Source organism: Camelus dromedarius, chromosome X, assembly GCF_036321535.1.
Source record: "Camelus dromedarius isolate mCamDro1 chromosome X, mCamDro1.pat, whole genome shotgun sequence".
In the NCBI taxonomy this organism is placed as follows: Eukaryota; Metazoa; Chordata; class Mammalia; order Artiodactyla; family Camelidae; genus Camelus; species Camelus dromedarius.
In genome coordinates this window covers 39,698,219-39,710,539 of record NC_087472.1, presented here as the reverse complement: position 1 = coordinate 39,710,539, position 12,321 = coordinate 39,698,219, and positions in this window count along the sequence as shown.

Below are 12,321 nucleotides of genomic sequence, written 5' to 3'. Positions count from 1 at the left end.
TCTTATATATTTTGGATATTAATCCCATATCATATATGTGTTTGCAAGTATTTTCTTCCATTTGTAGGTTACTTTTTCACTCTGTTAACTGTTTTCTTTTCTGTACAGAAGACTTTTAGTGGTCCTACTTGTCTATTTTGCTTTTATTGCATGTGATTTTGGTGTCAAGTTCAGGAAATCATTGCTTAGCCCAATATCCAGGTGCTTTTCTCCTAGGTTTCCTTCTAGGAGTTTTGTGATTACAGGTCTTACTTTTAAATCTTTAATCCATTTTGAGTTTATTTTTGTGTATGGTGTAATATGTGGGTCTAATTTCATTCTTTTGCATGTGGGAATGCAGTTTTCCCAGAGCCATTTGTTGAAGAGACTATTCTTTCCACATTGAGTACTTTTGGCATCCTTTTTGAAATCATTTGACTGTTTATGTGTGATTTATTTCTGGGCTCTCTATTCTTTTCCATTGGTCTATGTGTCTGCCTTTATTGCCACTACCATACTGGTTTGATTATTGTAGCTTTGCAATATGTTTTGAAATTGGAAAGTATGATGCCTCCAGCTTTGTTCTTCTTTCTCAAGATTGTTTTGGCCATTTGGAGTTCCATAGAAATGTTAGAATTGTTTTTCCTATGTCTGTAAAAGAATGCCATTGGGATTTTGATAGGAATTGCATTAAATCTATAGATTGCTTTTGGTAATTTAGGCATTTTTAACAATATTAATTCTTCAACCAATTAACATGAGATGTATTTCTACTTATATGCTTCTTTAATTTCAACAATGTTTTGTAGCTTTCATTATTTAACTCCTTTATCTCCTTGGTTAAGTTTATTCCTAAGTATTTTATTATTTTTGATGTTATTATAAATGGGAATGTTTTCTTAAGTTTATTTTTTGATTGTTCATTTTAGAGTATAGGAACAAAACTTATTTTTGTATGTTGTTTTTCTATCCTGCAACTTTACCGAATTCATTTATTATTTCTAAAAAAAAAATGTATGTAGAATCCTTAGGGTTTTCTACATATAAGATCATGTCATCTGTGAACAGAGGCAGTTTTACTTCTTTCTTTTTGATTTGAATAGATTTTTTTTTCCTTGCCTAATTGCTCCAGCTAGGACTTGCAAGAGTATGTTAAGTAGAAGGAAGGACTATATTAAATAGAAAGAATGAGAGTGGGCATCCCTGCCTTGTTCCTGATCTTAGAGAAAAAGTTATCAATTTTTTATGATTAAGTACAATGTTACCTATGGGCTTTTCATATATGGTCTTTATTATGTTGAGGTATTTCCCTTCTATTTTGTTTTTATCATGAAGAGGTGTTGAATTTTGTCAAATGCTTTTTATGCATCTATTGAGTTATTCATGTGATGTTTATTTTTTTGCTCTTTTTATGTGGTGTATCATATTGATTTATTTTGTACAATGAACCATTCTTGCCACTCAGGGATAAATCTCACTTAGTCATGATGTATGATCCTTTTAATGTGCTCTCAAATTCAGTTTGTTACTATTTTGTTGAGGATTTTTTCATCTGTGTTTATCAATGATAGTGATTTGTGGATTGATTGATTCATTGTAGTGACTTTGTCTGGCTTTGGTACCAGGATAAGCCTGATCTCATAAATGAGTTTGGAAATGTCCTCTTCAATTTTTTGAAACAGTTTTAGATGAATTGGCTTAAATTTTTCTTTAAATATTTGTTAGAATTTATCAATGAATTGTTGACCAGAAACTATCTGGTCCTGGGCTTTTCTTTATTGGGAGATTTTTATTGCTGATTCAATATCTTCACTAGCTATAATCTGTTCAAATTTTCTATTTTTTTCATGACTCTAGCTTGCTAGGTTATATGTTTCTAGGAATTTATCCATTTCTCTTAGATTATCCAATTTGTTGGCACATAATTTTTCATAGTAGTGTCATAATCCTTTCTATTTCTATGGCATCAGGTATAGTGTCTCCTCTTTCATTTCTTATTTTTGTTATATGAGTCTTCTATCTTAATTTTTTAGGTAGTCTAGGTAAGTGTTTGTAGATTTCATTCATTGTTTAAAGAAACCAACTCAGTTTTGGTGTGTTTTTTTTCTGTTTTATTTTTCTGATCTCCATTTTGTTTATTTCATTTCTAATAATTATTATTTCCTTCCTTCTGGTAACTTTAATCTTAATTTGTTCTTTTTCAAATTCCTTGAGGTGTAAAGCTAGATTTTTGAGATCCTTCTTCTTTTTTTTATCACTGTAAGCTTCCCTCTTAATACTGTTTTTCATGTTCTAGCATGTTATGCTTTTATTTTCTTTTGTTTCAAGATAATTTCTAACTTTTATTTTTATTTTTTCTTTAAATTAATGGGTGTTTAAGAGTTTGTTGCTTATTTCTCACATATTTGTGAATTTTCTAGTTTTCCTCATAGCATTGATTTCTAGTTTCATTCCATTGTGGTCAGAAAAATATACTTGATATGATTGCGGTGTTCTTAAATTTGTTAAGATTTATTTTGTGACCTAAAATGGTAACTCGCCTGGAGAATATTTTATGTGCACTTGAGAAAAATGTATGTTGCTGCTATTGTGTGGGATATTTTGAATATGTATCTGTTAGGTCTATTTGTTCTATAATGTTTTCCAAGTCCTCTTTCCATATTGATCTTCTGTCTAAATGTTCTATCTATTATTAAAAATGGGATATTAAAATCCTCCATTTTTATTGTGTTGCTCTCTATTGCTCACCTTAGTTCTGTTTTTTTCTTCCATTTTTCAGTTCTATTAGGTAGAATTGTTCCAATTTGACTGCACATATACAATATATGGCATGTAAATACATATACACGATATACTGCACATATGTTTTTAAATTTACTTGTATGTACTGTTCATTGTTTCTAAGAATGTTTAGAGCTTTACCTTTTTAAACTTACATAGTTATCAAAGGAATAAAGCCAATCACAAAATAAGAATTAATTCAAAAAGATACATACACCCCACTATTAACAGCAACATTATTTATAATTGCCAAGATATGGAAGCATCATAAGTGCACATCAATAGATGGATGGATAAAGAAGATGCAGCATACATATGTAGTGGAATACAACTCACCCATGAAAAAAAGGATATTTCACCATTTGCAGCCCTTCATTCACTTTTATTTTTCCACTTCAAAAACCAGAATTTTATAACTGGTATAAATATTTCTATTGCATCAAAAGCAACAAAACACCTAGAAATAAACTTAACCAAGGAGGTTAACTATACTCTGAGAACTGTAAAACAGTGATGGAAAAAATTGAAGATGATACAAAGAAATTGAAATGTATCTTGTGCTCCTAGATTGGAAGAATCAATATTATCAAAATGGCCACACTACCCAAAGCAATCTACAGATCCAATGCAGCCCCTGTCAAAGTACTCAAACATTTTTCACAGAACTAGAACAAATGATTTCAAAATGTATATGGAACCATAAAAGACCCCAAACTGCCAAAGCAATCTTTTGTAGGTAATTTTTTTCCCTCTTTCTTCTTTTTGTTCTCTTTTCTTATGGTTTGATGACTAGACAAGTTCCTTTAACATTTGCTGTAAAGCTGGTTTGGTGGTGCTGAATTCTTTTAGCTTTTGTTTATCTGCAAAGCTTTTGATTTCTCCATCAAATATGAATGAGAGCCTTGCTGGATAGTGTTCTTGGCTGAAGGTTTTTCCCTTTCATCACTTTAAATATATCTTGCCACTCCTTTCTGGTTTGTAGAGTTTCTGCTGAAAAATCAGCTGATAACCTTATGGGAGGTCCCTTGTATGTTATTTGTTGCTTTTCTCTTGCTAATTTTAATATTTTCTCTTTATCCTTAATTTTTGTCAGTTTGTTGACTATGTGCCTTGGTGTGTTCCTCTCTGGGTTGATCCTGTGTGAAATTCTCTGCACTTCCTGAATTTGGGTGACTGTTTCCTTTCCCAAGTTGGGGAAGTTTTTGGTTATTATCTCTCCAAAACTTTTCTCCAAAGATTAATTAACACATCTATCACCTCAGATAATTACCATTTATTTTTGGTGAGAACACTTAAGATTCACTTTCTTAGCAACTTTTGAGTATTGTTAACTGTAGTCACCATGCTGTATGTTAGATTATCAGAATTTATTCATCTTCTAACTGAAAGTTTTTTACCCTTTGACCAACATCTCATTTCCTCTATGCCCCAGCCCCTAGCAATCATCAATCTACCTTTGATTCTATGAGCTCTGATTTATGATTTTGAGCTCTTCGTTAAAATTCTGATTTCATTCATGTGTTATTTCCTGATTTTGTTGAATTGTTTCTCTGTATTGTAGTTCACTGAGCTTCTTTAAAGCAACTACTCCAAATTCTTTATCATGCAATCTCAGATCTCCATTTCCTTGGGGTCATATACTATAAAATTATTGTGTTTCTTTCATGGTGTCATGTTTCCTTGATTTTTCAATGTTCCTTGAAGTCTTACATTGCTGTCTTCAGATTTGAATGAGCAGTCACTTCCTCCAGTCTTTACTCACTGGCTTTGAAAGGCAAATATCTTTGTTCAATCCTGTTAGTGATTCTGAGACTTTCTCAGACCTTTTCTATGGATCAATCTACTCCACATTTCTTATTTCTTCTTGAGATGGAATTATTAAGATTATATGCCTTCTCTTGACCCTGCAAAGCCAGGCTGGATGCTGACAGCTTCCTGTTTGTTTTTCCAAGGGTGGTGCTGAATGCTCAAGTATGTATACTTTCTCTCAATCTTGCATATTTGGGCTGGCTTTCTGCACATGATCACTAGCCATCAACAAAGGCTTGCTCTCAGGGCTTGCTCTTACTGCCCTCACTGTGTAACTGGGGTGCACACAAGGAGCTGTTTTTTTTTTTTTAATGACAGTGAGTGTGGGTGAACTGTGTGCAACTTGGGGAGTGGGGTCTGCAGGAGAAGCATCTCTAGTAGCTTGTGGGTAGGCTTCCTGAGGGATTCCGCAAATACGGTTATTAGGATCCACGTCTTTTTTACACTCTCCAAAATCCTTGACTGATAGTCTCCAAGACACTACCTGCCCACTTCCTCTCCAGTTATTCAGCCCACTTCAATTATCTGGGTGAGGGGAGAATAAAGTGAGTCTCTTTATCCGCATTCTACACTGCTGGAGAAGCCTGAATGCTTACTCATATGGTTTTAGTTTCCCCTGCGGGAAAAATTGCAGGCTTAAAGCACCTTTTTTAGCACTAAACTGTGTAACATTGGGTAGGAATTACTGGTATGGGTAAAGTAAAACTTGCCCTTTTACCCTCTTCAATGCACCTAATTTCAGATTTATTTTGCTACACCAGTGTGCTGGTACTTCTCTGCTGGACTCAAACTTTCAAAAGGCACTCTCATCCTTGGATAATTGTCTGTCAATGTTCTTTGTAGAGAAGACATTAGAAAACTCCTTTTTTGCCTTTTTTTTTAATGTCACTCCTATATCCCTTCAGTTCTTTTAATGTTTGCTTCATATAATTTGATGCTTTAGTGTTGGGAGCATTTATGTGGATAATTGCTATGTCTTCCAGGTGAATTAACTCTTTTATCATTATATAATATCCTTCTTTATATCTTGTGACAATTTTTGACTCAAAGTCTATTTTGTCTGATATAAATATAGCCACAATTGCTCTCTGTTATTTACCATTTGAATGGACTCTCTTTTTTCCACCGTTTTACTTTCAGCCTATATGTGACTTTAAATCTAAAGGGAATCTCTTACAAACAGTAGTTGGATCATATTTTATTATCCTTCATCTACTTTATGTCTTTTGATTAAGAGTTTAATCCATTTACATTTAAAGTATTAATAATAGGAAAGGATTTACCATTGCCATTGCCATTTTGTTTATTGTTTCCTGTCTGTCTTATAGGTTTTTTTGTTTGTTTGTTTTTCTTTTTTTGTCTCTCCTTAACTCTTCTAGCTTCTTTTGTGATACATTGCTTTTTTGTAGTGAAATGCATTGATTACTTTCTCATTCTTTTAAAAAAATATTTAAAATTGAAGTATATTTGTTTTACAATCTTGTGTTAGTTTCAGGTGAACAGCAAATTGATTCATATATATATATATAGTCTCCAAGACGCTACCTGCCCATCTCCTCTCCAGTTATTCAGCCCACTTCAATTATCTGGGTGAAGGGAAAATAAAGTGAGAATATATATATACACACACATACATACACACTCAATATATATATATTCTTTTTCAGATTCTTTTCCATTAAAAATTACTAAACTATATTGAATATAGTTCCCTGTGCACACAGTATAAACTTATTGTTTATCTATTTTATATATAGTAGTGTGTATATGTTAATTCCAAACTTCTAATTTATCCCTCCTCCCCCATTCCCCTTTGGTAATCATAAGTTTATTTTATATGTCTGTGAGTCTTTCTGGTTTGCAAGCAAGTTTATTTGTGTCTTTTTTTAGATTCCACATATAAGTGATATCATATGATATTTGTCTTTGCCTGACTTACTTCACTCAATATGATAATCTCTAGGTCCATCCATGTTGCTGCAAAAGGCATTATTTCATTCTTTTTATGGATGAGTAGTATGCCATTGTATACGTGTGTGTGTGTCTGTATGTGTGTGTGCATGTATATATATTGCATCTTCTTTATCCATTCATCTGCCAATGGACATTTAGATTGTTTCTATGTCTTGACTATTGTAAATAGTGCTGCCATGAACATTTCAGTGCATATGTCTTTTTGACTTAGTGTTTTCTCGGGATATAAGCCCAGGAGTAGGACTGCTAGATCATATGGTATCTCTATTTTTAGTTTTTCAAGGGACATCCATACTGTTCTCGATAGTGGCTGCACCTATTTACATTCCCACCAACAATGTAGGAGGGTCTCTTTGTCTCCACACCCTCTCCAGCATTTATTACTTGTAGATTTTTTAATGATGGCCATTCTGACTGGTGTGAGGTGATACCTCGTAGTTTTGATTTGCATTTCTCTAATAATTAGTGATGTTGAGCATCTTTTCATGTGCCTGTTGGCCATCTGGATGTCTTCTTTAGAGAGGTGTCTATTTAGGTCTTTTTGTCTTTTTTTTTATTAGGTTGCTTTTTGCTTTTTAATATTAAGCTGTATAAGCTGTTTTTATATTTTGGAAATTAGTCCCTTGTCAGTCACATTATTTACAAATATTTTCTCCCATTCTGTAGGTTGTCTTTTAATTTTGCTTATAGTATCCTTAGCTGTGCAAAAGCTTTTAAGTTTAATTATGTCTCATTTGTTTATTTTAGCTTTTATTTCCATTCTCTAGGAGACAGATCCAAAAAAATATTGCTGTGATTTATGTCAAAGAGTATTCTGCCTATGTTTTTCTCCATAGAGTATCTGTTATTACATTGAAGTCTTTAATACATTTTGATTTTTTTATATGATGTTAGAGAATTTTCTAATTTCATTCTTTTACATGTAGCTATCCAGTTTTACCAACAATACTTATTGAGGAGACTATCTTTTCTCCATTGTATATTCTTGCTTCATTTACTGTAGATTAATTGACGAGAAGTGTGTGGGTTTATTTTTTGGCTTTCTGTTCTGTTCCAGTGATCCATGTGTCTGTTTTTGTGCCAGTACCATACTGTTTTGACTACTGTAGCTTTGCAGCATAGTCTTAAGTCAAGGAGCATGATTCCTACAGCTCCATTCTTCTTTCTCAAGATTGTTTTTGCTATTCAAGGTCTTTTGTGTTTCCATAGAAATTTAAATTTTTTGTTCTAATTCTTTGAAAAATGCTATTGGTAATTTGATAGGGATTGCAATCAATCTGTACATTGCCTTGAGTAGTATGGCTATTTTAACAGTATTGATTCTTCCAGTCTAAGAACATGATATATCTTTCCATGTGTTTGTGTTGTCTTCAGTTTCTTTCATCAGCATCTTACAATTTTCAGAGTATAGTTCTTTTGCTTCCTTAAGTAGATTTATGTTTAGGTATTTTATTCTTTTTGATGCAATGGTAAATGGGATTGTTTCCTTAATTTGTTTTTCCAATATTTTGTTGTTAGTGTATAGAAATGCAACAGATTTCTATACATTAATTTTGTATCCTGCTACTTTACCAAATTCATTGATTAGCTCTAGTAGTTTTCTGGTACTGTCTTTGGAATTTTCTAAGTATAGTATCATGTCATTTGTAAACAGCGATAGTTTTACATCTTCTTTTCCAATTTGGATTTATTTTATTTCTTTTTATTCTCTGATTGCTGCTCCAAAACTATGTTGAATGAAAGTGGCAAGAGTGGGCATCCTTGTCTTATTCCTGATCTTAGAGGAAATGCTTTCATTTTTTCACCATTGAGTGTGATGTTAGCTGTGAGTTTTTCATATATGGCCTTTATTATGTTGAGGTATGTTCCCTCTATGCCCACTTTCTGGAGAGTTATAATCATAAACGGATGTTGAATTTTACCAAAGTCTTTTCTGCATCTATTGAGATGGTCATGTGTATTTTATTCTTCGATTTGTTAATGTGGTGTATCACATTGATTGATTTGCAGATATTGAAAAATCCTTGTATCCCTGGAATAAACCCCACTTTATCATGGTGTATGATCCTTTTAACGTATTGTTGGATTTGATTTGTTAGCATTTGGTTGAGGATTTTTGCATCTATGTTTATCAGTGATATTCACCTGCATTTTTCTTTTTTGTAATATCTGTGTCTGGTTTAGGTATCAAGGTGATGGTGGCCTCATAGAATGAGTTCATAAGTGTTCCTTCCTCTGCAATTTTTTGGAATAGTTTCAGGATAGGTGTTGACTCTTTTCTAAGTGTTTGGTAGAATTTACCTGTAGAGACATCTGGTCTTGGACTTTTGTTTGTTGGGAATTTTAAAATTACTGTTTCAATTTCAGTACTAGTAATTGATCTGTTCATATTTTCTTATTATTCCTAGCTCAGTATTGGGAGATTGTACCTTTCTATGAATGTGTCCATTTCTTCTATATTGTCCATTTTATTGGCATATAGTCACTTGTAGTAGCCTCTTATGATCCTTTGTATTTCTGTGGTGTTGGTTGTAACTTCTCCTTTTTCACTTCTGATTTTATTGTTTTGGGCCCTCCTTTTTTCTTTCTGGCTAAAGGTTTATCAATTTTGTTTACCCCAGCTACCTTTTCTTGGGACTTCTGAAACCTTTTTCGGGAGGAAGAGACTTCTCTGGATCTGTGCATAAAATTTCTTAATAGAGAGGTTTGCCAGTTTCTTTTCCTGGAGTTTTAATCTCTGCTCCCTTTTCTTCTGTCTGTTATCTGCTGATTATCTGGAGCTACTACAAGCCACCTAGATCTCTAATGTTCTCAACATCTCCCAGGTTTCTAGAGTTTGTTGATTCCCATCTGTACTCCATTCACTCAAGTAGCTCCCTTGAATCCACAACATTGGATGCATGTTTCACTTTTCTCTATCCCCACAAGGGAGGGGCTGCTGAGCTGCACTGGCCTCTTTCTAATATAGTATATGTCCTCTGGACCAGCAGCAAGCCACCCCCACTTTTCCTTGTTCTCAGTGGTCCCCAGGCATCTAAACTATGCTGGTTCCACCAGTACTCTGAATGAGGCAAAAGAGAAACCACTTTTTAAAAGGGTGACCTTTTAGTTATTTTTAGCTTTGTGCTCACCTGGGGTCCTGCTGCTTCCTGAATCCAGAATTCTCATTAGGGCATTTTTGTCCATATATTATTGTTTAATCAGTGTATCTGTGGAGAAACAAGATAAGGTACTTACTATTCTGCCATATTTCTCTGATGATCTAGAACTTTACCATTTTTTCAGTAGCTTCCATAGCCAATTTAATTTTGTGCACAAGGGATTAAAAAAATTTTAAGTATCAACCTATATAGCCTCCTTTTTCATACAGCACCCAAAAGTGAATCAGTATATTCAGCCATTAAAAAAATAAGCTGATCTTTAAATGGCCAAATTGGATAACTGAGAAAAATAAAAAACTAGACAAAGCTAAACAAAAAAATTAACATATTTAATTAACTTGGAAGTGGCTACTTCTATATATTTTTTAATTTGTATCAAACTACTATATGTACCAAGTTTTGAGAGTCAAATAGTTGGTTGACCGTACATTTCAGTTTGCCTGAGACAATCCTGGCTTACACCTCTTGTTCCAACCTAATGCAAAAACACTTTATTTTATTTTCTACATTGTTCTTTTACAATGATAAATGACACAGCTATATGAACAATAAGGCTAATAATGAAAAATGAGTCTCCTGTCCCACCTCTCCTCATTCCTGTTTCTCAGCTCCCCAAAGCAATGGCTTTTAATACTGTCACATGTTTTTGGTATATACTTCAGTGTATATCAAGTACCTTATTATTTGGTATATATCAAATAATATTTACATTGTCATTAATTGATACATTAACGTTAAGCATTATGTGTTGAATTTGTTCCATGAACAACTTGCCATTAACTTTCTCATACCACTTCCCTATATCACACATACTTCTTCCCTCATGTTTCTAATGTAGATATATCAAAATTTAGGGCTAAAGCAATATTTAAAATGTTCATATAATTATAACTGCAAATACTTTTCTCACTGAGACAAGTGATCTTTAATGATTTCATTTCCTTTCTTACATAATACCTTTCCCATATAAATATATATACCCAGGGTTATGACTTACTGTTTTTGGCTTAGTTTTTATTTTTAATTTAACTATTCCCAAATTCATAAAAATATTAAAAATAGAATTCTTATATATTACCAAGTTCTGTCCTATCCTAAGCATTTTGCATATATTAACTTAGTCCTCACAATAGACCTTCAAAGCAAACACACATAGTATACAGTAAAAAATTATTGCTTAGTTTTCATTATTTTTAACTTAAAAAAGCACATTATGCTATTATGCAACATTTTTAAGCTTATTTTTTTGTTGATATTAAATTGCAAATATTTATCCATATCGATGCAGGTAACTCTGTTTCTTTCTCTTGACTACTGTATAATATTCCATTGTGTGAATAAACCATAATTTATTTACCCATTCATCTGTTGATGAGTATTTGCATTATTTCAAGAGTTTTGATGTTATAAACAATCTTGTGCTATGAACAATCTTGTTCATGTCTTTTGCTTAAGATATGTAGGAGTTTCTCTTAAGTCTACAACAATGAGTGAAAATACTAGCTCATATAGCATATGAATATTCAATTTATAAGATAATAATAAATGTTTTTCCAATGTGACCAATTTGCTTTACAATTTTACGAGCAATTTGTGTGACACACTTTTTGAGCCACATTTTCTGCAACATTGAATATTATGAGATTTCTCTTAGTTATTTGTAGGTTAAATGCATATGTTTTATATATTAAAAATGTTTATTTTCAATTTTTGGTAGTTTTTATATGATTTTCTCGTAGTTCTATGAAGATATTATATATTTGGGATTTTGTAGTAGGCTGAAATTCATGAATTTTCATTGTTTTCTCAAATTTTTCTCTTTTCTCTTTTTTGTGTCTTGATCTTTAAAGATGAAACCTTTTCTCAAATGAACTGTGAACCTTTATTATCTACTTATAGTTAAGTCTAGTGCACCAAAAACCTAATCAAAAGCTCCATGTGCTTGAGCAGGACCTGTGTATAAGCAGGCCTCACCCTAATTCAACTTAGTACAAACCTGGCCATTTCACCAAAGGTTCAGTTTCTTCAGAGATGAATCTTTAATTTCCTACCTTTGAAACTGCAGTCCTCACTGTCAATGTTCTGGGAACCAAATAGGGACTTGGCATTTCACTATTCAATGTGTTGACTTCACTGAATGCATATTTCAGTACAGCATCACACTCCTCTGTTCCACAGTGTCTGGTCTGGTGTCCCTGACTTCAGAGCCTCTGTGATTCTGTTGTTGTAAGAATGAGGAAGGAGGCCTGCAAGTTTAATGGCTCCATAAGCAGTTTTCAAACTCTCTCCCTGTTTGATCTTTTGTCTCAGCCTGGTTTCTGAAGTAACTGATGCCTCCTGTTTTGAAATTTTTTTGGAATTATTTAGCCCAAGTTTATTGGGATCTGATTGGTATTTCCCTCTGAACGTCCTTAGAACCTAGATTTGTCCCATCTCATAAGTCATTACCACTCGTGTGTCCATCTTATATCCTTCTCAAATGTGTGGACATCTCTTACTTACTAACTGTTATTATCTTTCTCATTACTTTTATGGTGTGACCATATTGTCTTAAAATCATATTTTTGCCATTTTATTGGGTTTTCTGGAAGCAGCAGAAAATTAACACCATCTCACA